This window comes from Notamacropus eugenii (genome assembly GCF_028372415.1).
Source record: "Notamacropus eugenii isolate mMacEug1 chromosome 2 unlocalized genomic scaffold, mMacEug1.pri_v2 SUPER_2_unloc_1, whole genome shotgun sequence".
Lineage (NCBI taxonomy): Eukaryota > Metazoa > Chordata > Mammalia > Diprotodontia > Macropodidae > Notamacropus > Notamacropus eugenii.
The window spans coordinates 796,615-823,161 of NW_027325092.1; the positions used below are offsets into that span (position 1 = coordinate 796,615).

Genomic DNA, 26,547 nt, shown 5'->3' on the forward strand with positions numbered 1-26,547 from the left:
TGGATAAAAAAAGAAAAAAGAAAATGCTCCTCACTGCTTTTAATTTTTGAGGATGTAAGTGAAAGTAATGTTCAACTTCTCCTTGACCATAATCATTCCTTCAGTTTTTGATAAGGTGATAGTGTTCTATAGCAAAGTAAAAGATCATTATTTGTCCACAAAGACAAAGACAGAAGTCCCTGCTGCTTCTGTTTCATCAGAGGTATTTCTACCAAGGTAGTACGAAAGAGTTCTTTCAGAGGGAGTCTCCAGAGGCCTTAGCAAAACAACCAAGACCTAAGGTTTTCATTGAGCAAATTTAAGTAGCAATTTACAGGTATTTTAGTTTTTCTTTCCCATAGCAACTGTTCAGGTGCCTGTATTGTCACTGGAAATGTAACCAGAGGGTGTTCAAGGTATGTATTTTTGTCTCCTGTCTACAGTAATTGCTGTTGGAGCTTTCCCAGGAAGGTAGATATGTTGTGTCATTTTGATATTAAGAAGGATGAGAGAGTGAAATGAAACTGATTACTTGTAGAAGCTATTTTCAATGGTATTGATGCTTTAGATGAATATTGACTACCTCTCAATGCTCCCTTCCACATGTGAAATTTTATCCTTCTGTCTCCTGACTTCCAACATGAGATAAGTTGTGAGGGCAACATGAAGGAAGATGAAGTTGACTATTGCTCATTAAGTATAAAAATCAGTTGTCCAGAGCACTCCAAATGTGCATGCGTTCATGCGTGCATGTGTGTGTGTGTGTGTGTATACCTACAGTCAGACACAGTCATCACTTTTATACAACATTGACTTTCCTTATTTATGCCTTCACGTGTATAGGTTCTTAATATATCCCCTCCCATTAACCATGAAAAAAACAAACAAAAGCCAAAAAACTGAAACTTGGTAACCTTATTGACTAAGGTAGACTGAGACATTACTGATTTCAATATAGACAAAAGCTAGGAATGATGGAACAAAGATATTTCAAAAGAGCATGCCCCAAAAGAGGTTAATGCATGAGCCACTTTGCCTCCAGGGAGAAGTACATGTGAATCTTTTCATGGACCAAACTGTCATGATTTAATGATCTAAAGTTGAACAGCTTTCCAGCTGTTATGCCATCAAGTACAACAACCATAACGAGCTTATTCCATGAAGCCTAAACAACTTGCTAGTTATGTGAGAGCCTGCTGGATGAGTCAATTAGAACTTCAGTTTTAAGTGAGAGGTGAAGGAAATTATTGTGCGAGAGATAAATTCTAATGGAATGAAATGAACATTGTTGGAGTAATACATAAGAAAAGGTATCAGCTGTTAGACTCAGCAAGAGTTTCCCACAGGCCTTGGATCCTAGATCCCTAATTACTAAGAGAAAGTACCAGTGCCTTAATGAACCTGCAATATGTTCCAGCAGTCAAGATTATCTAACGTCTACTGACTTGAGGGATAGGTTTTTCTTCTTCTTGGAGAATCGGTGAGAAAAATACAAAAATCAATGTGTATCATTCAACAAGAATTTTTAAGTGACTATTAAATGCAAGGTAGTGAAGCCAGATAGTGCCATGGATAATGCATGAGGTCTGTAATCAGGAAGGTAATATCTGCCCTCAGACATTAGCTGTGTGACCCTGGGCTATTTGCCTCAGTTTCACATCTTTCAAATGGGGACACACTGGAGAAGGAAATTGCAAACTCCAATAACTTTATCAAGAAAATCTGTGGACAGTGTCCATGAGGTCACAAAGAGTTGGGCACAGCTGAACAACTAAACAGCAATGTGCCAAGCACTGTGCTAAACCCTTGGGATACAAAAACAGCTCTCAAAAAGTTCATGGTTTAATGAGAGAGACAAGCCAACACAATTATGTATAAACTAGTTATAAACGGGATGAGTTGAACATAAGTGATAGAGGGAAGGCCTAACACTTAGGGGCAAATGGAAAAGATTTCTTATACAAGAAGAGATTAGAAATGAGCGATTCCAAGCATGAGAGACATCTGGTGAAAATCAATGTATTTATGAAATGGATGGTTTTGTTTTAGAAATCTCAAGGAGGCTAGTTTCATTGGATTACAGCGTTCACAGAGTTCAATGAGGTATAAGAAGGGCAGCTGGGTAGCACAGTGTGTAGAGAACAGGATCTGGAGTTAGGAAGATCTGAATTCAACTCTGGTGTCAAATACTTACTAGCTATTCGATCCTGGCCTAGTCAAATATTCTCTTTTTACCTCAGTTTCTCACCTGTAAAATGGGGACACAGTGGAAAAGGAAATGACAAATCACTTTCTTGGCAAATTTTTGCCAAGAAAACTCCCTGAACAACATCCATTGTGTAACAAGGAGTCGAGCATGACTGATTGACTGAGCGACACCAAAGGCATAAAAAGACTGAAAACATAGGAGGGAGTCACATTGCAAATGGTTCTGAATGTCAAACAGAATTTTATATTTGATCCTTGAGGTAATGGGAAGCCAGGGAAGTTTAATGCATGTGGGTATGGGAGACATGGTTAGATCTGCACTTTAGGAAGATCAGTTTGAAAGCTGAGTAGAGCATAGGCTGAAGTAGGGAGAGACTTCTGTCAGGGAGACCAAACTGTAGACCATAATAACATGATAATAATTGGTAATGTGGGCCTGTGGCATCACAACAACTACATGTATATGTGTTTTCTTATGGTCAGTTCTCATTGAGCTTTTATAAAAAGCTTCCATTTATAAAAAGGGCTTGCATTTTATCACTGTTTTTTTTTTTTTTGAGAAAATTCTCTTTAATTGGTTTTAAAGTGAAGTGAAAACTTCACAAGCTCGGAAGGAATACCTGTCTTGTGCAATCAAACAATAATTTGAAACCATCACCCAAGTGATGATCCCTTTAAATTCTGAAATTCATTCTGTTCATCGCTGAGCCTTCTTTTATCGAGCATCAACATTCTAAATTCTGTAAACCAATATTTGGATGATGTGGTCTCAGGGCCCTCTAACATTCTAGTTGTTATTCTCTGGTTGCTGTCTATATTAATGATGTTCATTCTAAACATTAGTGCCCAGAACCTAATGTAATACTCTTGATGTCATATGATCAGGACAAAATACAAGAGGAACACCAAATCATTTCTTTGTTTTCAGAAGCTATGCTTCTGATGCATCCTATGATGGTGTTGTTTGTTGTGTGACACTCCACACTCCTGACTCACTTATATGGACCTTCCCATCTACTACAGTCCTCATATTTTTTCATCAAAGCTGTAATTAAAGAGTTGTTCCTCCATCTTGGATTTTATGACATTTCATTTTACGTCAGTATACACTTGTTAAGTATCTTCTTTATGCAGAGTGCTGGAATAGGTTCAATGAGTGTTCTAAGAACTGGATGAAACCACTCCTTACTTTAATGAAGATGCAGTTTAGTATTGGTATTGCGATATAAAGGGCAAGTTGAAATTTAAAGGTTAAAGGTAGAAGAAGGCACTTTCAAATTAGAAAACAGTGTAAACAGTGGTTTGGAGAAAATAAAATATAAGGCATATAGTGAGGTGGGAGAATAGTCTTGATTGGGTAAATTGCTGACCATAGAATTTTCGGAGGTACTTAAATGTTGAGGCAACACATAGAAACCTTTGCAAGTCTATTCTAAACTCTCTGACCATTTATTACAGTAGTTTAATGAGGTTACATCATTTCTTACCTGAGATTTTCAATAGAAGAGGGAAATTGCTGGATTTATGAGTCAAGATGTTTATTGTGGCAGTATATACAGGATGAATTGGAGATGGAGAGAGAAAATGCAAGACTACGCTAAATACTCTTAGTGATAGATCAAAAAGATAGCGTTAAACGCCTTCACTTTGGTTAAGGCTGTGAGAATATAAGAGAGATATGATAGATTTTATTGTGACAGAATGGACAAGACTTAGGAAATGAGTTGGTATAAGAAGTGGAGAGGGAAGAGTCAATATAATACCAGAGTTTTATCCAGGAGAGTTACACTGAATACTTATAGTCCTGACAGAAATCGTGAAGGGAAAAGAAGGTTATACTGGATGTATTGCAATCAAATGAGATATGGAACTGCAGATATTACATAATCGCTTTTGAATTCTGTTTTATTATCTATAAAATGAGTAATATCTCAGATCTATTCCAGTTCAGAAATTCTTTGGATCTAGGACTCTCTGAAATTGTTTCTTGATAGAAAAGAGAGTTTAGGAGTTATGTCTGGTTAAAGAGAGGAACACAGAGGGGAGAAGTAGCTCAGAACAGCGTGACTGATTATGTCTAATTTTCACTTCTTGCAGTTATTATGCTTCATAGAAAGTAACTTATTTTCAGATAATCAGATTAAGTTTGGCTTTTCATTCTTTCAATTTATTTTAAATAAATTCAATGTACATAAATGCATTTGTAAAGATAAAATGTTACATAAGTGTAAGCATCAGAATTATCAAATTTTGTCAACAAATTCATTTTATAAAATGAGGTCTCTTTCTCCTTTCTTTCTTCCCTCATTCTTTCCTTCATTCCCTCCTTCCTTTCTTCCCTCATTATTTTCTTACTTCCTTTTGTCCTTTTCTCCCTCTTTACCTTCCTTCCTTCCTTCCTTCCTTCCTTCCTTCCTTCCTTCCTTCCTTCCTTCCTTCCTTCCTTCCTTCCCACTACACTCTACCTTGTTCAGAACATTTCTAGAATGCTGAATTCAATTCTAGGCTTACATTATACGGAAGAAATTAATAGATTAATAGATGTCCAGAGAAATCTGACTAGAGGGTAAGCAGAATAGAAATCATTTCATGAGAGAATAATTTGAGAAACAGTGGATTTTGGCTTAGAAAACTGATGTTAGGGGGCATTGTGACTTCCTCCAATATCAAGAGAGATGTCATTTAGAAGAGAGGTAAGACTTCATCTTCCCAATCTAGAGAACTAAGAGCAAGGAGAGGAAACTGCAAAGATTTCCAAGGAGGAAAAAAAAATCGGAAGCAATTAGAATCATTCAATAGTAGAATGACTAACCTCAGTGGGTTTCCCATTGCTCAGAGTTTTCAAGTGGATGTTGAGTGTATGTGTAAAGGATGTACTGGGTGTATATTTGGAAGTTTCCTTTTTCACGTGTAAGTTATATTAAATTATTTCTATATATCGTCCACCCTTGAGAGACTGTGATTTTAGTAATAATAGTGATAATGATTGCAATGACTTTGTCTGTGACCATCTTATTTTTTCCTCTATTTCTCTCTATCTCTTTGTGACTCTATTTCTTTATAAATTTCTACACTCATTTCTTTGTTTAGCAATCTCTGCATAACTCATAATGAGTCTTGCTTTTTTTATGAATATATCTTGTGATAAACATGTGAATTTCCTGAGTTAGCTATAACTTACAAGATAGCCTAGCTTCAAAACCAGGAGGATTTAGTTTGATGTCCTGCTTCTGACACATATTGGTTCAGTGATCGGTATCGAGTCAGTTAGTCTCTAAGGTTCTAGACTGTTTTTTAAGTTGCAGAGAACATGGTGACATATACTGGTTGGGGGAATTTCTGTACTCTGGATTACCAAAGAAACCACAGGCTTAGTCTCTATCCCTAAGTATCTCACTGTAACTTTCATTTTGTATATGTTTTGTTATTTCATCTAACATTTCATGCTACAGTACTTTCCTTCCTTTGCTCCTCTCTTTCATCCTTCCTTATTAAAGATATAGAAAGTGTTTAATGAAAAAAAGTTTGTTGAATTGAGTTGTTTCCTTTCCCTAGATAGCTCTTTCTATCCATCTCACTCTGCCTAACAGCTCTCTGCATTCTATCCATTTAGTGACCATTTAGTTTCGATCTCCTTTGGTGACTATGCACATAATATTGATTTCTAATCACCTATCTCCTTATTTAGCTATTATTCCATTACCATAAGTGTGTACTTATTAGCTATCACTGAAGTTTTCTGGCATTCTTCCCACAGGATGACATATGGGAATACCGAATGGGATGAAACTCACAGTTAAGAGACAATGGAAACGACCAATGAGAGCAATCCAACAGGCTTCATCCTACTGGGTTTCTCTGACCAGCTCCAATTGGAAATGCTCCTCCTTTTTATCATCTCTGTCTTTTATATCTTGCCTCTGGTGGGGAACACAACGATCATCCTGGTCTCTTACCTGGACCCTAAACTCCACACCCCCATGTATTTTTTCCTCTCCAACCTTTCCTTCCTGGATCTCTGTTTCACCACCAGCATTATCCCCCAGATGCTATGGAACTTTGCGGGTCCTGATAAGAGCATCACTTACACTGGTTGTGTGATTCAGTTTTTTTATTTCTCTGGGGTTAGGTTCCACTGAGTGTGTTCTCCTGACTGTAATGGCTTATGATCGCTACCTTGCCATATGCCGGCCCCTGCACTATGCCATTATCATGCACCCAAGGCTTCTCAAACAACTGGCAGCTATGATTTGGGTCAGTGGCTTCATAGAGTCCTTGGTTCAGTCAATATTGACTTTCTAATTGCCTCTCTGCAGTCACCACAGGGTGGATGATTTTATGTGTGAGGAGCCAGCCTTGATTAAAATTGCTACTGTTGACACCACCTTCTTGGAGACTGAGCTTTGCATAACCAGTATCCTTTATGTTATGATGCCCCTGGGCTTTATCCTGGTCTCCTATGGATGCATAGCTAGAACCACAATGAGGATAAAGTCAACTGGAGGGCGGCGGAAGATTTGGGGGACTTGTGCTTCTCATCTGTTGGTAGTAAACTTGTTTTTTGCAGCTATAATCATTGTCTACATCCAGCCCAAGAATAAATATACTCAGAATCAGAGCAAGTTCCTTACCCTTTTCTATACTGTGGTCACCCCCACTTTCAACCCCATAATATACACCTTGAGCAACAAAGACGTTAAGGGGTGTGTGAGAACGTTGCTGTTTCAAAACCAATCTCCTGGACAAACATAAACCCTTTTGTCAGTACTTTGTTATACATTTCTGTATGTCTCTAGAACTACCAAACAAAGGCAGGTCTGTTCTGATTCTATTTCCATTGAATTGGGGAGTTGCATTGCTTTTTTAAGATAAACTAGAATGTTTACCTAAAAGGCACTGAATATGACATAAAACCTCATTTACTAATAAGTATCCTTCCAGTCTTTTGATTAGGAGATATCAAAGTGTCATCTACATTTGTAAAAGAAAGTTTTTAAATGAATTTAGTCATAGATGGAGAATTTGGTTTTCTCTGTAGTGACCAAGAAAGAAATTTCTTTCTTTCCTGGGCTCCAGTAATTGATTCTTGTTGTCTGATGTGCTCTCTGAAGGCAAAAAGGAACAATTTAGCTTTTTTATCCAAGAAATTTGGATTTTTCTCCCAGATCTACCCATTCTGATAAGAGTTCCTTTGCCTAATTTTGCTGGAGTTAGATACCCTTGTCTTTGTCATTTTCTACAATGTCCCCACTGTGCCCTCTCCACAACCCCTGAGATAGGTACCATCTTCTGTTTTTTCGACATCCCATTACAATATAAGCTCCTTAAAGGCAGGGATTATTTTCTTGGTAATTATAATAGCTAATCTGCTGTCTCCCTCCCTCCCTTTTCCCCTCCTTTCCATTTTCCTTTATCTTTTCTTCTCTTCCTTCTTCTTTCTTTTCCCATTTCTCAATTCTTTCATTCTTTCTTTTTTCTTCCTTTCTTATTCTCTTCCTTCTTTCCTTTTTTATTTTTTGCTTTTCTTTCTTTCATATACAACCAACCCCAACATTTCTTTCCAATTACAATATTCTTCATTCTAATCTATTCTTAGTAAAATGTTGGTTGCATTGTATTTTAAGAAATATTCTCCATGATTAAAATTTTTCTGCTTTTCCGTTCCATTCAAGACAATTACATCTACTATGAAAATCAAAACATAGAATGACAAAAACTCAGAGTCAGGAGATTCCATTTGCTAGAATAATTAGCTGTAAAACTGCTCAAAATCAGAATCAAGTAGCTCAGTTTACTCATATGTAAAATTAGAAAAATATTTGTCATTTTGTTTTAAAACCCTTTTTGAAGACTAAATTTATTCGCTTCTTCATTCTTTTATTTTGATACAGTTGTTTGGTTTTATGTTAGTAACATCTTGTGTCAAAACCCCCTCCACCACTTCAGATTTGCAACTTGTTTGTTAACTTACAATATTAGACAATTTCTTGAGGAACTAAGAGGTAAAGTACTAAACCTATGATTGCCTTGATAGTCTGTGTCAGAAGCAGGATTTGGAGTTAGGTCTTTCTGTCTCCCACACCAGTCTTCTAACCATGATACCACTCCGCCTCTAACACAATGTCAAAAAAGTGAAAATGTCTTGGAAAACTTGCAGAACTATTTACATAGAAGTGTTCGTTTTCAACAAGGCAAAACAGTGTCACTAAATCACTCTGATACCACTTTTGCAGCAACTGCCAACCTGGAAACATAGTAATTTAAAGGACACTGATGTCTATCTTTTAGAATTAAGTGGGTCTTGGTAATATTGTGATCTCCAGAAAGAATAAAAGATTTGACTATTACTATGATGGTTGCCTTCCTTCCGCAGTTGGTTGTTCTCCTTCATTCTCAAAAAGGATCAAAATGACATCACTATGCTAGGGTCAAATTACAATATCTGATTTTGGTGGATCAGAACAATTCAAGGTTGGAATGTTCTACCACAGGTCAGGCACAAATATAGTCCATGTGAACCTTTGGAATGGATCCTCTAAATCTGTGTATCTTGCGTTACTTTTCAGCTATGTTAGTTCTGCTTAGTTCATAGAACACAGTTCCTTCTCTGATGTGGACACACCTGTGCTGAACAGAACTGTACCAGTATCTCCTATGTCACAAAATGAATTTCAGTGTTCGTAAGAGAGACCTTGAGAGTGTCCTTGTATTGCTTCTTCTGACCACCATGTGAACTGTAGGACGTTATGAGAAAAAGAGGGAAGGACAGGGATGCTTATCAGCAGAGTTGAGAAAAATAGGAGGCCCAACTAATATTTTACTATGACCATGTTAATGGAGATCGGCCTAATGTATTATAAGGGAGAAATCCCATTTCTTCTCTTGACTATAGTGTTAGTTAAGCATTATGATGCATTCAGTGATCCTGGAACTTAGGATACTTGGATTATTCACCTGGTTCATAAACTAGCTTTAGATTCTCAAGCAAATCATTCACTTCTTCATGTGTCAGTTTTACTCATCTTTGAACTATGGATATAAAGTGAATATTCCATATGCAATTTTAAGTCTCTTTTGTCTCTTGCATATCCCTTTTAGGTGGTAGATGCAATTGTGTCATGCAAATGTTAACATGATGCAAAAATGAATTTCTGAAAGGCCATAATCTCTATGGATTGTAGATAGAATGGAGGGGACAGAACAATAGTGACATATGTAACAGTAGATATCTATGGATATTGGGCACACAGGGAAGAGATGATTGATGGACAGAAAAGAACAATTTATATCATAGCAGCATTATAAAAACGAACAATTTGGAAAGCTGTAAAACTCAGATGAACACAAAAGCCACAATTCCAGAGAAACAGTGATTTTGAATACTGCTCACCTTTTAACAGAGTGGTGATGGTCTAGCATAATTCTAGATATAGAGTACAACACTCATCCTTGGCCTCATGTTTCGCTTTACTATACATTTGTTTTAGGCAGTAGTTTTCTTTTTTTTGTGAGGTGAGGGAATAGGGGAAGGAGATAAGAGAAATGTTTGTCTAATGAAAAAATAATTTAAAAATTCAGAATGAGACATCCATATTTGGAACTGGTCAACACAGGTTTTTAATTTATTTTGCTACTATACATGTTTGTTAGGAGGGTTTTCATTTTTTTGGGGTGGAGGGTAGCAGGGGGAGAGAGAATTGTCGCAAAAAAAATCATTTTAAATCATCAAAAGGACTTCCACTTGAAAAAATATATGGAATTTTACTTGAAAAATTATTCTGATTTACAAAAAAGAAAAATTAAATGATAAACACTTTTGTGAAACTGTTTAAATATTATTAAGTGGCTTCAGAAAATCTCTAAAATTTGACTAGATGACATCTCCAAAAGCATTTCTATTTTCATGCTCACATGTAATAATCACATAATCTAGAACTTTCCCCAGACAACCAGAGTAATAATTGTATATATGGCCTGAAGTAACTACTTATCTCTACTCACCAGGCCATTGGGCACGCCAGTAAATAAGTCTGCAATAAAAAAATTGTTAGAGTAGGACTTTCAGAGAAGAATGAAAGCAAAAAGTCTCAAAAATCATTGGTCCTCTGCTTAGTTGGAGATAATTAAGGAATGTCCCCCTGCCATTCTGGATTGGAAATTTTTGCAGTCTATATAATGGACAATGAGTCCTTGGACCTGGGTCACTTCTGGTGAAAATATATGCCCTGGTCTCTTGCTGAAGAGCACACATGACCAAAGACTTCTCGTTTATCTTTTGGTCGGAGTGATAAGGGTCTGATGGAGACAGTATAAAATTGTATTGTCTGCTGAACAGAAAGAGTTATTCATTCAATACATTTAAAAAGAAGAACAACTTTTTTTTTTTTTGCTTTCTGTTCCCATCTGCCAAGCATGGAGATTCTTCAAATTCCTTCCTCAGACTTCAGTCAAATAGGGCTGTAGATTTTGATCCTCCCCTTTTCCTCAGTACCTGTGATAGTTTTGCACGTTTGCATACCTAAGTTCAAGACTGGATCACAATGCCCAATTTGTTCTTTTGTGGCATTTTTGTTTCTTCACCTTGGCACAGCTGACTGAACAATGGTCTTGAGATGGATGTTTCTAGTCTTGGTTATCATGGTGTCTACCTTGGAAATTTGACAGGTCAGGAATTTGTGGGTCTTCTATAGGTTGCTCAGGAGGAAAGGATCTCCATAACAGTTTCTCAGAGAGGAAAGTAATCTCTGCCAGGAAGATAATATAGATAAGTAGATGAAGAAAGCCCAAGTCATGGTGTGGCACAGAATAATGTAGTGCTTGCTTTGAATAATATAATATGTTTGCATAATAGAGTGAAATTCCTGTTCCACATTTCCACATGTCTTGTGGGAAAGGAAAATAGGAATTAAGGATTACTGTTTCATGATTTGTGTTTGTCAATATATTCCTATGAATCTCTTGTGTAGAAGAAAATAAATAGCTGTCTTATACCACACTATTTTGCATAGTGATTATATTTCTAGAAGGGTCTGTGACAATTCCCTTTGGAAAAACCCTTAAATGCAACACTTAGTTTTTGCTCCTGATATTGCTCAGCGTTACTCTCTGGAAGGGCAGATAGAGCTAGAATGTACAAGAAAATCCTAATCTCCTCCTGTTGGAGTCACATTCCCATGAGACTGAACCCAACTTGTCTGATTCCAGAGATGAGGGCCTTTTCTGATAAATGGGGTACCCACCCTCGGGGCCATACCTCCAGGCATTAGTTTATCAACCTCCTCAATTCCTATTTTCCTCATCTTCTCTCCACATTGCCCTATACACATATTGTCATAGTTTTGCATTTATTGTCACTCACAAAGCTTTCACCTCCAAAATCCCTAAGTCTGACGTTCATCCACATTATTTTATCCTCTTTCTTTCCATCTCTCTGTGTGATTTTATCCATTCTCAATCTCTTGTCTTATCTTTATAAGAACGTCAGTTCACTAGAACACTTTCACGCTCTCTCAAGAGATGTCTTTGCTTCCTCCAAAATCTCAGTCTTTTTCTTAAGTAGTTCAGCTTTATATTTTCCCCTACTATTGATTTCCTTGTCATATTGTCTCTCAGTCGTTTCTAGACTCCAATTTCAATTACCACACATTATATCACAAATATGCTAAAACATGCTCTCATCGTCTCTTTTCTGGATTATTGCAGTGATCTATTCATTGCTTCCCTTAAATTCCACATCTTTCCTTTTCAATTTTGTCTCCAAAAGGGTACCAAATTTATATTCCTAGAGATATTATATATGTATGTTACTATAGAATATATTTTATTATGTACATCATATATAAAAACATATAATGTCTATTATATATAACGTGTGTTTGTATCTGTGTACACAGAAGTATATGTGTATGTGTGTATATATGCCTACATATATGTACATATACATATATACACATACACAAGCACACATACACACATATGTACTGCCAATATGATATTCATAGTGACTATGGTTTCTATGAATATGTTGGTTTAGTTCTGCTTCAAAAACATAATAGACTCACCACTTGGAAGGCAGAAGCAAGACATTTATTCAAACATCAGTAGACTGATTCCATCATAGCAACAAAAAAATCTATACACAATAGGAGTGCAATGGACACCTTTTTCCCAAGACGTCCTTCTCCTATGGCCTTCCCAGAAACCAACATCCTTCCCCTTTCTTCCTCAGCTTGATTATAATCAATTTCTTCTCAGCACTGCTCCATCCGTCCTGGTACACCCATTTGGCCAACTCTTCCCACCACAGACTCATGTGACTCAAACTTCCATGTGACTCAAGTAGGTCACATGGGTGTATTAATGAATGGGAAAGATCTTCCCATTCCAATACCAATACAACATACACACATATGTATACACACACACATATATATATTGATATTTATACACATATGCATATATATACTCACATACATTCATAAATACATAATATATATAAGCATATACTTTTCCTATGAGATTCTACTCTTAATCTTTATTTTTATGTTTGTGCATATTTCCTTTTTCCTATCTCTCCTAACTCCTCTCCTTTGCTTCTACCCATTACCTGATCTTCCTAGTATACCCCCATCCAGCAATCTCTCCCTTGTTCTCCCATTCCCACAAATCCAAATACCCTTTTATATGCCCTTTTAATATATTGTTTTCTTTCTACCCACTACCTTGACCAACTATAACTTAACCTACTCCCCTGTAACATTCCCTCTCAACCTACCATTCCCACAAATCAAAGCACCATTTTGTGCACCCCTTTGAACTACTCCCTCACACTCCTCTCTAAAGATACCTCCCATCACCTCCCAAGCAATCCTCTGTTTTCCTCTCATTTCAGTTGAACTAAACACTCTTCCATATTCCACCTTTAACTTATTCCCTCACCCTCCCCTCTAATAATTCCTCCTTTATCCTGTTACTCCTTCTTGTGTCCTTAGAGATTCATTTCTTTCTAAATTTAAGAGACTTTTGTCTTTTACCTTTTTTTATAAAAAGTGATATTTCATTTAGCCACCAGATGACGCTATTTTTAAGCCTCTATGAAAGTACCAGAGGATATTCTGTGAACATGTGCTGACTTCCCCAAAGACCCCCATCCTCGCTGGATCTCAGCCTCCTAATTGACAGACAGAGCTCACACAACTTGGGCTGACTGTACTGAATCAATTCAAACTTTGACTGTGCTGAAAAGAAATGAGCTAACTTTCTGAAATATGAGAATTTTTAAAATCTGGATCTGACTGTCTCCAATTGCCTTTAGAAAACCTGCAATCCACTGTCTACCTTAATTTGCAGATTCAAAAAGCAACTTTTTACTGATAACATTGTTTACAAAAACACAGTAAAAATGTTTTTCCATAGCAAAACTATGAGGAAACGATATTATCTTTCCTGACAATCTTCCCAAAGCTTTTACTTTCATCACTTCCTAGTAGAAAGATTTGGGGATAGAGTTGCACTGTGCATTAAATAAAGTAGTATTTTTTGATGTTTTTTCTGAACTGTTTTAGCCTATATATATGTATGTATATATAAAATATTTGTGATGTCAGTGCTCTGTTTGTTGACTTGTGTTAATTCCTCAGAGAGAAGTTCTGTCAGTCTGTGTTAATTTCTCAGACAGAAGCCTTATCTCTTGGTTTTTATAAGTGAATTGAGATGATCACACTGGTAACGTATATAAATGTTGTTATAGCTCTAAGATTTACTTTCCTAGAAACAGAAGCTATGGGCAGAAGCCCCTGGAGCCTGCTATCAGGTAGAAGCAGGAAGAGTTTGGAGTGGAACAGTACCTAGGAGCTGAGACAAGGAACAGGAGCAGAGAACTGTCTATTTGTGTATCCAGGAAAGAGTTGAGAGTAGTCAGCCCATGGAGGAGAAGATGTGGGGTTTAAAGTCAGACTGGAGTCAAGATTAGAGAGGATTTTACTTGGACATGGTGTACTGATTAAGGAGATTGTTCCTACAATGACCTAGGGGTGGATGGTATGGTATTTTCTGTAATCCCGTAAGAATGCACTGTAATAGAGAAGATGCTAGCCTGGGATCCCCTGACTTTGGACATGCAATAATACCTGCTATGCTCCAAATGACATGTTGTGTTATGAGATATATTCATGTATTAGATATGTTTTGCTTAAGAATGTTGCCATCAATGTTATGTTTTATAGAACAAGGTTTCGTTCATTGCGGAATAGAGTTCATTATGCGATGTAATTAAACCATTAATTAATTAATTAATTATTAATTATTATTATATTTTATTATTACATAATAATTATGTAATTATATATTATATAATATATATTATATATAATAATATAATATAATAATAATTTATAATTATAATTATAATTATTATTAATTAAATTAATTAAATAATTAAAAATATAATTATTCATAGCAGCAGTCCTAAAGTGTGCTGTCATGATTGGCTTTACATATTTGTAAATATTTACATTGCCTATGTAAACAATTGAAAAGAACTGGGGATGGGCATGTGCCAGGAGTTAGAAAATTCTCCACTACAGACCTCAGCAGTGGCTCACAACCATCTCCAGTCATCTGACCTATATCTGCCTGCTGGACCCAGATGACTCCAGAGGAGAAAGTGAAACTGACTTTGCACAGTTCTCTCTCACTTAAATCCACTTTATTTGCATATCATGGCATCACCTAACTGATGTCATTGTCCTCTTTAAGAATGAAAGGCAAACAACATTAAGGCCTTTGTAAGTGTTGTCCCTCATTCCTGGAATACTCTCTCTATTTTTGCTTATACTTGAATTTGTTCTATTCTATTAGGATGTAACCTGCTTGAGGAGAAAGAAAGGTTATCTCACTTGTCTCTTTGTATTCTCAGTACACACTGATGGAAATATATGAATAAAGAATTGCTGATTGAAATGTAATAGAGATAAGTTGCTATCACTTCTTCCCCTTTCTCCCCATTTTTTTTTAAAAAGATGCAATTTTCCACTCCAGAAACTGAAAAACCACCTTAATATTCATTGATTTTTGGCAGTCTAGACGCATTGATCTTTGACAAGTATTGTGTTCTGTAATATAGCTACAAGAATTTCCTCATGAAAATAAACCTAACTGTAGTCAGAAGATGGTATCTATCTATAGATGTATCTATAGATATATCCAGAAATATAAATATATATATATGGATATATCTAGCCTGTTATCAGGCAGAAGCAGGAAGATATGGAGAGAGAGAGAGATTTTTTTTTTTCTGATGTTTCTCATTGGAATTTTCTGGATGATTTTCTCCTTTCTAGACCTCAGTCTGGCACCTAATTGCCTGCTTGTCCCCAAGGATATTTTTTTAAAAGGAGACTTTTTTTTTTCTATTCCGTGAGTTAGATTGCAATTTTAATTACAGGAAAGTCTAACTTTTTATTCTGTATGGGCCAATCGGTTTCATTCTGTCTACAGACACACATACAATTCCGAGTCCTGGTCAAATAAGTTTTTAACTGCATTCTACCCTTCACAAACTAGGAGTATAAACATTTCAGTGTCATGCATCAGTCCATCAGTCAACCAGTATTTATTAAGTGCTTTCTATCTCCACTACAAGACTGCATAGTAAAATGAGTTGTTTCTGTTACCTTCATCTGTATGAGGGAAAACAAATTTTGACTCTTTAGAAAATATAGAACATTTTCCAAACTCTTCAGTTTTACCTTCCAGTTTAGACAATCTCTCTCTTGATTATGTCTCCCAACAGTGTCCTAGAGTTATAAGCTATCCAGTAAACTGTAAGCTCCTTGAGAGCAGGGAGACTCATTTCCTTTCTTGTCATCTGAGTACTTAGCACAGTACTGGCACAGAGTAAGCCTTTAATAAATGCTTATTGCCTCGGTAACATCTGATTTAGTTTCTTTGGCAATATTATTATTATTGTCTACCTTTTTTTAAAGATGCCCTCTCCAAAGTTTCTTTAATTTTACATTTGAAAATCAAAACAAAGACATTCTGGGGAACTGAAAGCCAGCACTGAGAGGATAGAGTGAAATGGGAGGGAATATTAAATTAGAAATAGTCTGCATTTGGCAATTAGTAAATCACAGGTTGGGAAAGTAAGGCCATGCTGATGTAATAAACCACCAAACTTGGATACAGTAATATGAAGCAGTTCATCTTCCCCTCAGTTATGGAATAAAGCATGAGAAGATTGCCCTTAGGCATGCTGTCATTTGTCCCTTGTTTTCAAAGGGGACAATGACATGAGGAAAGTGATGCCATCATTTGCTAGAGAAATGAATTTAAGTGAGATGGGGCTATGCAAAGTCACCATGTTCTCTTTCTCCTCTGAAGTCATCTAGGTCCATCAGCAAGATATATATTAGGATGAATGGAGATAGTTTGGGATGCAATGGAACACTTTTGTCTATTTAAGCTAAAGTCTTTCCTAGTCTCAGTTTCACTGAGGCAACTCCCATTCAATGATTAAGGCTAAGTAAAAAATGAGGCAAAGAATGACCCCTTTTACCTAGCTAAAAAAAAAACAATCAACATGGAAGGGAAAGCCCCTTTGTATTTCTTGCCAAAGCAGAAACAATTGCTATTGGTGACCTGGAAGCTTCGTTAAAAAAAGACAAACAAACTAAGTGGATATTGCTTATTCCCTTAAAGCTAGGGGTTACATGGCCATGGAGCCAGAAGTGCCTGATAGAAGAATGACTAATCTTAAAAACTATTTACCATGAGAAAGGGATTTTCTTAGTTGCATAAGTTGTATATTTGGTGAGACAAGACCATTACCAAGATAGGGTTAGACGGAACTTAAGATCCTAGGATGTCTGTTTTCCTCTGTCTCTGCATATCAGGATGAGAAAAATTTCACCATTCTGGTGGTAAACATCCGGTCGTAAACAGATTTTTGAGGTTGCTGACACAGGAAAGGGCATTTTTAGGGGAAAACAAAGCAGTCTGATTGATTACTTCAGACTTTGGCCCTTATTAAAAGTCAAAAGTGATATTTAATGTTATCACTATTTACATTCACTCTGAGCCATCAGGGACCAAACAGTGACAAAATGAGGCTTTCCATAAGACCTACTGTAGGGAAATCAAAGAGAGCCAGAGTGATTTGGGTTTAAGGCATGGTCCTTAAGAAAGAAATCTAAGACCTGGCCTCCAGGGGTAGAAGTTCTGCCTGAGTGAACTGCAAACACCTCCAAGATAATTCTGAGGAAGCAAAAATCTGCAAGCCCTGGAGGCAATTGGTATTAGGGGGCAGCCTCAGCCTTAGAAACTTTCACCTCACTGATAGTGTGTGTATGTGTATGTGTATGTGTATATGCATATATAAATATGTATGTCTGCATATATGCATACATATATGTATGTATGTGTATATACACATGCATACATATATGTATGTATGTGTATATACACATACATACATACATATATAGAGAGAGAGAGAGAGGGTGAGAGAGAGAGAGAGAGAGAGAGCACAGGGTGAGCTGACTATGAGGTGATACTATATAAAAAGGAAAATTAGGGGTTGGGAGAAATGTGCATGGATGAAGAAGAAAGGAGAATGTAGTTTAAATCCTTTCACATAAAAGAAACAAGATAAAATTTTCAAGATGGAGGGTAAGAAGAGGGAGGTAAGTGAGAATCAATGAATCTTCTTGTCATAGGATTTGACTTCAGGAAGGGAAAAACATATACATTCAATTGGGTATGAAATTTTATCTTACCTTACCGGAAAGCACGGGAAGGGGATAAGCAAGGGGGAGGGGGAATAATAGAAGTGGCAGCTGATTGGGGGAAGGGGTACTCAGAAGAAAATACTTTGGTGGAGAGACAGAGTTACAGGGGAGAATAGAATAAATGGTGGGCAGGACAGGATAGAGGGAAATATAATCTTTCACAAGATGACTGTTACGGAAGTGTTTTGCATGACCACACCTATATAACTTTTATCAAATTGCTTGCCTTCTCAATGAAGGTGGGTGAGAGGGGATGGGAGGGAATGCAGAACTCAAAGCTTTAAAAGTGTATATTAAATGCTGTTTTTACATACAAGTAAGAAATATGCTAATATAGGCAATTAGGTATAGAAATCTCCCTTACCCTTTAGGAAAATAGAAGAAAGGGCATGGATGGGGGTGATGAAAGGGAGGACAGGATGGAAGAAAGGGCAATGAGAATACATGCTGTCCTGGGGTGGGGGTAGGGGGAATATTGGGAGAAAATTTGAAATTAAAAATTTTGAGGAAGTGAATGTTGAAAACTGAAAATAAATAAATTTATATATATATATGTATACACACACACACGCACACACACACACACACACACATATATATATGTATGTATGTATGTATGTAAAAGGAAATGCTTCCACCAACAATCAATAGTTTGAATTGACTTCTACATTTTTTTCACTTATTTTTTCCATCTCCATTCACAAGTCTAGGGTGTTAGGTTCTTTCCTTGTTCTCTCCTGAAACCTGTTCTCATTTCTTTCACTTATACTAAGTGTAAAGGTTTAAAATATTTTTTAATGTATTATCCATCCCCTTTTACTGAGGAATGAAGGTTTCATTTCACAGGCATTTTTTTTCCTGTCGCACACATTTCAGTTCTATCCTTTCTCCTTTATGGCAGTGTTTAACACAGTTCTAGAAACATTGTAGATGGTTAATAAATGTTATTGATTTATTGATTCTCTTTTTCTGATCAATGACCTAACCTGTGTTGAAAGATGTTGTAAAAATTGCATGTTTACTCTGATTCAAAAGGAAAAATATCTGCAGTGAGGGAAAAGAAGATGATTAGTAGAATCATGTAATTTGAGAGTTGGAAGAGATCTTAGTGGCCATTTTGTCAAACTATACATGTAACAGAACTCAACTGTAACACACCTTACAATTAGTAGTTTGGTTTTTGCTTGATGATCTCAGATAGGGAGGGTAAAAATCTCTCCAATGGGGAGGATAACATCTATCCTCTCTTAGGAAGTCTACTCCAGAATAAACATGTGTTGAGGGCCAGGATGAAGTGTGGTTGACAAGTTCAGGATAGACCTTCGGGGAAACTGTTCTTTGAGACTATGCTCATCATCAACTGGAGTGGCTCTCCATGCCCCGCAGATGTTGCTGTCTAGGTGAGACCAACAAGAGAATTACATGATACAAGGGATATGTAAAATAGATGCCCTCTAGGCTAACAGTCTTTAAGACAATAAGACTGACCAAACCATTAGGGCAGGAGATGAGCAGAATGTCACGTAGGTTTGCAGTTTCTGTCTATAAATACCCTGACCCTCAGATCAATAAATGGAGTTGGTACGTCTTCCCCCACCTCCCGTGTCTTTATTCTTCACCACATCTCCAAGCCGCATGGGGACGCAGGCCATCCACTACAAATGGTGCCTCAACAGGGACCTGATCCAGGAAAGGATCATTCAGTGATAGGGGCCCCCTTGGAAAGGAATTCCCAGTTGTGGCAAAGCAACTAAGGTAAGGTCAAGCCTCGAAGAACCCCTGTGGGGGCATTTCACTTTGTCTGAGGTTCTCACAGGCACAGTAAAATCTCAGCAATTACAGGCTTAAGGGGAGAGCTTACTGTGTTAACAGAATCAAAAAGCAGATTCTGTTCATAAGAAATCAGCACTGACAGGTAAATAGCAAAAGTAAGGTTAACAATGGGTCAGATTCTTTTTAAGGTCAGAAACACTCAGGTAGAGGCGGGTTGTGAAGAAGGAGGAAGGGGGAGAATAGTGGACTCCTTGTCAGAGGAAGCTTCAACACCCCCAGAACCCTCAACTCCCACAGTAGGTCCTTTATTCAAGGATCATCTTCCACATATATTGCTGCAGCCTCCTAAAAGACAGCCATCACGTTTAGAAAAACTTTTCAAGATGCTAGGGAAAATGGAGAAGAAATACCTTTGGAAATGAGGCTAGCATTGCCAGTGACAGAAATCCCAGATCCTAATAACCTAGGAGGAATTGCAAGAAAATTCACCCCTCTGGATTTTAAATATTTAAAGGACTTTAAACAAGGGGCAATAAATTATGGACCACATAATCCTTACATTCAGTCTCTTCTAGACAGCATTTCTCAGACAGCCCTATGCCCCACTGATTGGTGTAATTTAGATAAAACCACTCTTGAAGGAGATTACTTAATGTGGAAATTTGAATTTCACAAAGTATGTTTGGAACAAAGTAAAAGAAATCAAGCCATAGGTCTAATTTGTGCAGAGAATTTCTGATAATCTTTTCTCAGTTTTTGAATTTTTTTTTATTATCTGTGTATGTATTCTGTCTCTATGTTCTGTGTGAGTGTGTTTGTGTGTCAATCTCTTTCTCATGTTTTCTCTTTTTCCTTCCCCCTTGTCCCTTCTCTCTGATGACTGCAGCATCAGGGAAGAGTATGGGAGAGAGAGAAAAACTAATCTTATATTGCTAAAAGCAGTTTTAGATAAGGAAATAATGTATGTGCAGTTTTAAGGAAAGCATAAAAGTTTTAGAAATTGTTGGAAAGTTGTTGGTAAAACTCTCTCTCTCTGTCTACCTTCTAACCCTGTCCAGGTTCTGAAGGTGGAGAGAAAGACAAGAAGAAATCAGGGAAGTTTTTTTTTTTTTTTCCTCTTGTATCAGAGAGGCAGGCTGACCAGAATTTTAAGTATCTCATGCCTCATGTAAAAAAGAAAAGATTTTGTATAATGGGAAATAACCAAAACGTAGTTATTCTGGTCATAATTTCAGTGAAACATGTCACTCCCAATTGGATGTTTAAGACAGGTCAGAATTTGTTATATTATTTGGCACTAAGGCAAATTGGAAAAATGCATAGATCTGAAAAAGACACCTCAGCAGAGATAAAATATTTGAACTCTCCAGTAGAAAGGAGGACGCTTGGCACCACTGCATAGTTGTCCAGAAGTGTCCCTCACTTCAGCTGATAGATTCAAAAGCCCTCTCTTTCTTTTTTTTTTTATAATTTTTTTATTTTTTAATGTTCAACAATCACTGCCATACAATTGTGATTTTATCCCCCCCACCTACCCCCCACTACCCCCTCCCTCCCCACGACTGCATACAATTCTGTATAGATTCTACATATACTTTCCTATTGAGTGTATTTTCACTATAGTCATGCTATGTAGTCAGACTAAGATAAATGAAAGAAATCGTATAACAAATCAGAACATGATACATAAACACATACACATACACAAACATGATCTGTTACATTATGTGAGTGACTTCCATATTTCTCTCTCTGAGTGTGGAAGGCATTTTGCCTTGAGAACCACCATTGGTATTTTTTTTTTTTGTAAGAAGTTCTTGTGTTATTACAAAAATCTAAGTCTACCAGAAAAAAAACTCTCACACACTGTGGTCGTTGCTGTGCATAAAGTTCTCCTGGTTCTGCTCCTTTCACTCAGCATCAGGTCATATAAGTCCTTCCAGGCCTCTCTGAAGTCTTCTTGTTCATCATTTCTTATGGCACAATAGTACTCTATTACATTCATATACCACAACTTATTCAGCCATTCCCCATTTGACGGACATCCCCTTGACTTCCAGCTTTTGGCTACTACGTAGAGTGCTGCTATAAATATTTCTGTACATGTGGGACCCTTTCCCATTTTTATGATCTCTTGGAGATATAGTCCTAGTAGCGATATTGCTGGGTCAAAGGATATGCACATTTTTGTAGCCCTTTGGGCATAGTTCCAAATTGCTCTCCAGAATGGCTGGATGCGCTCACAGCTCCACCAACAATGAATTAGTGTTCCAACTCTCCCACATCCTCTCCAGCATTTATCATTTTCTTGTTCTGTCATGTTTGACAATCTTATAGGTGTGATGTGGTACCTCAGAGTTGTTTTGATTTGCATCTCTCTAACCAATAGTGATTTAGAGCATTTTTTCATATGATTATAGATAGCTTTAATTTCTTCTTCTGAAAATTGCCTGTTCATATCCTTTGACCATTTATCAATTGGGGAATGACTTGTATGATTATACATTTGGGTCAGTTCTCTATATATTCTAGAAATGAGGCAAAAGCCCTCTCTTTCAAAGAAGTTCTTAAGGAGTGGACACAGAAGTAAAATTTACTTGAGTAAAGGTTAGAACCATTAAGATTTTTTTTTGCCCTGCAGTCCCAACTTATCATCCAGCTAGGACTACAGTGAATTGTAACTCTTATCATCCCAGATCAGATCAAGGGAAAAGAATTCTAAAGAAGAATAGGGAATTTAATTTGCCCTCCCGAGAGTAGGGGTTGGGCCACAGCAGTATGAGATCACAAGCCAACCAGCCCCTACATTTAGTAAGCCCAGTCTTCTATTAATAATATTTATGTGATGGTTTGGAAATGTAATTAATGACACCTAAGATTCACTATTTGTGTTGCTGCTGTGCTTCTAAATTATGATGGTCCTGAGTAACCCCTGTAATCCAGAAACAGTGTTAGAGAAACCAATTTCTAATCTGAATTTTGTTGAAACTAAAAGATGTTGGGAAAAATGTGTAAAACTGGTTATGTTATATTAAATTTTATCAGTCCTGTTGACTTTGTCTTATAATGTTTGGGTATTTTGTAATTGTAATTTAGAAAACCAAGCATTTTCACCTTTGCCCATTAAAAAAGTTTCAGTTAAAACAATTTGGCTATCATTTAAAAGTTGTAAGATTGTTAACTTATTTAGAATTACTGTTTTATTGCTAAACCAATATTGTTAATTGATTACTGTGTGTAGAAAGAAAGGAATTAAATGAAAACTTTATTTGGATTAGTTCTGCCCATTTGGAACAAGTCCTGTATGCTAGGGGGTTGGCAGGCTTAGGTGCGGTGTGGTACCAATCTCCTGTATTTTGTAAAATTGCTAAGGCCCCTAGGAAACCATCCCTATAGGTACAATCATCCACCCTGAGAAAGAAACTTGATTGGCTTATGCAAACTATAAACAATGAATAGAACTTGTTCAGAGGTTGTAATATGTAGAGTGGATTTTTGGCAATTGGCTTCTACATCTGGACAAGTTTTAAACTTTGAAAGAAAAGATCTTAATGGAATTCCCTTATGCATAGGGGTCCTGGTAAATCTTTATTGCTTACTGTAATTCCGTGAGAATAGAAATGATTGTCTGGCTCTAAGCTGATTAGTGAATTTTGCTGTTTAAGGGAAAAGACATTTGAGACCATAAATGTTTTTGTTTTGAGTCTGAATTTGGATGTGGTTGTTTGCAATCAGTATCTGAGAGAAATACCACAAGCTACTCAAAGGGAATATTTCCCACTATTCTTGAGTCTGGCTAAGAAACAGATACTATGTAATTGGAGAATTTTACTCTTATCTGAATTCAAACAAAGTCAAGGATGTTTTATTCTGTCGTATTTGCTATGTCATGTGTCCCTGTTTTCTCTTTCTATAGCAAATTTCTATGATAAATAGCAAGTGACCAGCAAAACATGTGAGCCCCTTTTGTGCAATCTTACTGGGAAATCTAATATTATTTTTATCTGAAATTAGAACATGTTCAGCAATTTAAACTACTTAAGACTCACCTAGGATGTCCCCATTATTTAAAAGGATTTTATAAGCTGTGGTGTTTTTCTGTAATCATTCTCTTACTGTTGTGAGATTATATTGCACCTTTTTGACTAAAGCATTTTGTTATCTAGGAATTCTGTGAAGTTAAGAATTTGGTTTGTTCTAATACTTTGGGCACTCATATCACTTAAGGACATTTTCATACCAACTAAGCTTTAATGGATTTTAATTTTAAAGATTTATTTTTGTTTCAAAGTAAAAAGAGCACTATCATTTTAAAGGTTTTCAACTAATTTTCTTTATAAAAGTTTAGTGACTGTTAACATCAGGACAAATTTTAAACAGTTTTAAAACAAAAGAAAACACTTTTTGAAGAAATATTTTAAAACAATCTCTTGTAAAGCCTACTAAATTTTCATTTTCAAGACAACGTATTGATAAATCAATATGTAATGATCTATAAAGCACAAAAGATCTTGCTCTTTTAATCTGAACTTGTAGTCATTCCATGGCCTAAGCAAAAGTTAAATTTAGTGTTAGAACTTATTAACAACTTTTCTAAAGTTTTTCTTCCAGAGTAAATATAATTAGAGAAGGAGAAACTAGCCTGTGAAATAACGATGTATATCTATTGAGTTGTAAGGTTCAAGTCTGAAATCTCTTGTTTAAGACAATACAGTTATGCTAGTGAAGAGAGATAACTTGTGAGCTATCTTGTCTATGGTAGAAATATAAAGGAGAGTGAAGCAGTCTGAATGATGGGGTTCAAACTCTGGCAACCTCCCAGAACTCTCCTTGAATCTTACCACTTAACCTGGCCTTTCATATTCAAATCTGTTGCCCTTGGCCTCTCCTGGCCTTCCTTTGTCTGTTGTGCCAGGGAAATTGCTTTTATTTATATTCCTTTTGTGCCTGTTTGGTATTTGCCTAACCTCCATGCCAGGTTTGTCTTTTCCAGAGTGAAAGCCATCAACTTCCAGATAACTGCTCAGGCTATGTATCTCTTGAACAGGACCTATCAAGGCAAGGACAGCTCTACATCCAACCTCAGCAGGAAGCAACTTCAGAAGTTGAGACTTTCATCCCTTACCCCAAAAGATCTTGGGTCCCATCTCATGCACAACTGCCAGGGCCTATTTTTAGAAAGAAATAGACAAGCAGACAGCTTGCTCACACTGACAGTTTTAGAAGCACAGCATTCTCACAACCAATTTCATCAGTCAGCTCCATGCTTCTCAGGAAATTTCATATTACTAGAGAGCAAGCACGAAGCATTGTAGTAAAGTCTTGTCCACATTGTATTCTGTTTTTGCCAGCTTCATCAAATACATCCATCAATCCTTGAGGATGCAATCCTCTTGAAATATGGCAAATGGGCATCACACAAATCCCAGAATTTGGAAGGAATAAATACCTTCATGCACATATTCACGTTGTACTATTGCCACCCCACTGACTAGGGAATCAACACAATTTGTTATTGATTATCTGTTTAGGTGTTTTGCAACTCTAGGTATTCCACAAATTATAAAAACAGATAATGGTCAAGCTTAAATTAGTCAAGCCTTTACTAAGTTCTGTCTGTCATACAGAATACAGTGTAGAACTGGCATCCCATATAATCCTACTGGTTAGGCCATTGTAGAACGTCCCAATCATGACATAAAAACTCTCCTCCAAAAGCAAAATAAAGGGGGAGAAGAAGGCAAAAGAATAAGAAGAGGAGTTGACATAGTGTTGTATTCTAGATAGAGGGGGCTTGCACCTGCTCAAAAACAGTTTCAAAAAAGCAAAACACACCTCATTGATTGGAAAAAAGTGAAGGTGAAATAGAGGGACATGAAAACAGGCTTGTGGCATGGACCCTCTGAACTCGTAACATGGGGGTGAGGGTATGTTTGTATTTCCACAGGAAATGGTGAAGAAACGATCTGGATAACAGAAAGAAACATCTGACCTCTGCCATATATTGGAGAAGATATGGATCAAGAAAAAAGAAACCATGATCATTGGAATGACAGGAAAATAAAGACACTCATTCTGCTTCTGGGCACCCTTCAGCTGACCAACACACCAGAAAGAAATGATCAAGAGGGAGTTAGATGGACTTTTTGTACATATTCCACCTTAGCTTATGGGTTGTAACATGGGGAGGGAAGATAGAGAAGGTAATTATGGCAGCATATGTGTCTAAAGTTTTTAGAAAACAAACTGATATAGATAAGAATTTTTGCCCTTTATGATAGGGAAATAACATGCTTTAATTGTACTATCACTGAATACATTGGTCTTAATATAGCTAATATTAGCATTATATCTGTAATTATGTGTTCTAGGTTTGCTTTAATGCCTATCAAAAGTAAAGGCTGGTATATGTCTGTATCTGATCAAACTTTTAATCAGTTAATGTTGAAAGTAAAACAGAAAAGATGTAGGAGTTGCATTATTTTAGGCATTATAAGCTTTGTGGCAGCATTGGCTTCCTCTGCATCAATTGGCTTATCCATGCATACAATTTAATGAATACTTTAAGGGAAACTATTGTGGTGGTGGGATGTTTTTGAAACAAGATTGTTCATAAGATGTGATTATAGGTTCATTTCTATTTGTGTTACTCCTGTCTATTATAATACCTCTACATATAATTTAGAGATCTGGCCTCCAAAGGAAGTCTTGACCCCATGAAGCTGCAAGTATGATTTGGGAATATTTTGGTAGTACAAATCCCTTTGTGTCCTTGTTCCATTGGCTCATGTCTATACTG

The 26,547-nt window shown here is 36.7% G+C and overlaps 1 pseudogene; it reads left to right on the plus strand.

Annotated features, from left to right (window-relative positions):
* The first annotated feature begins 5,993 nt into the window (after positions 1–5,993).
* Positions 5,994–6,939, plus strand: LOC140516919 (putative olfactory receptor 2B8; annotated as a pseudogene).
* Positions 6,940–26,547: the final 19,608 nt, after the last annotated feature.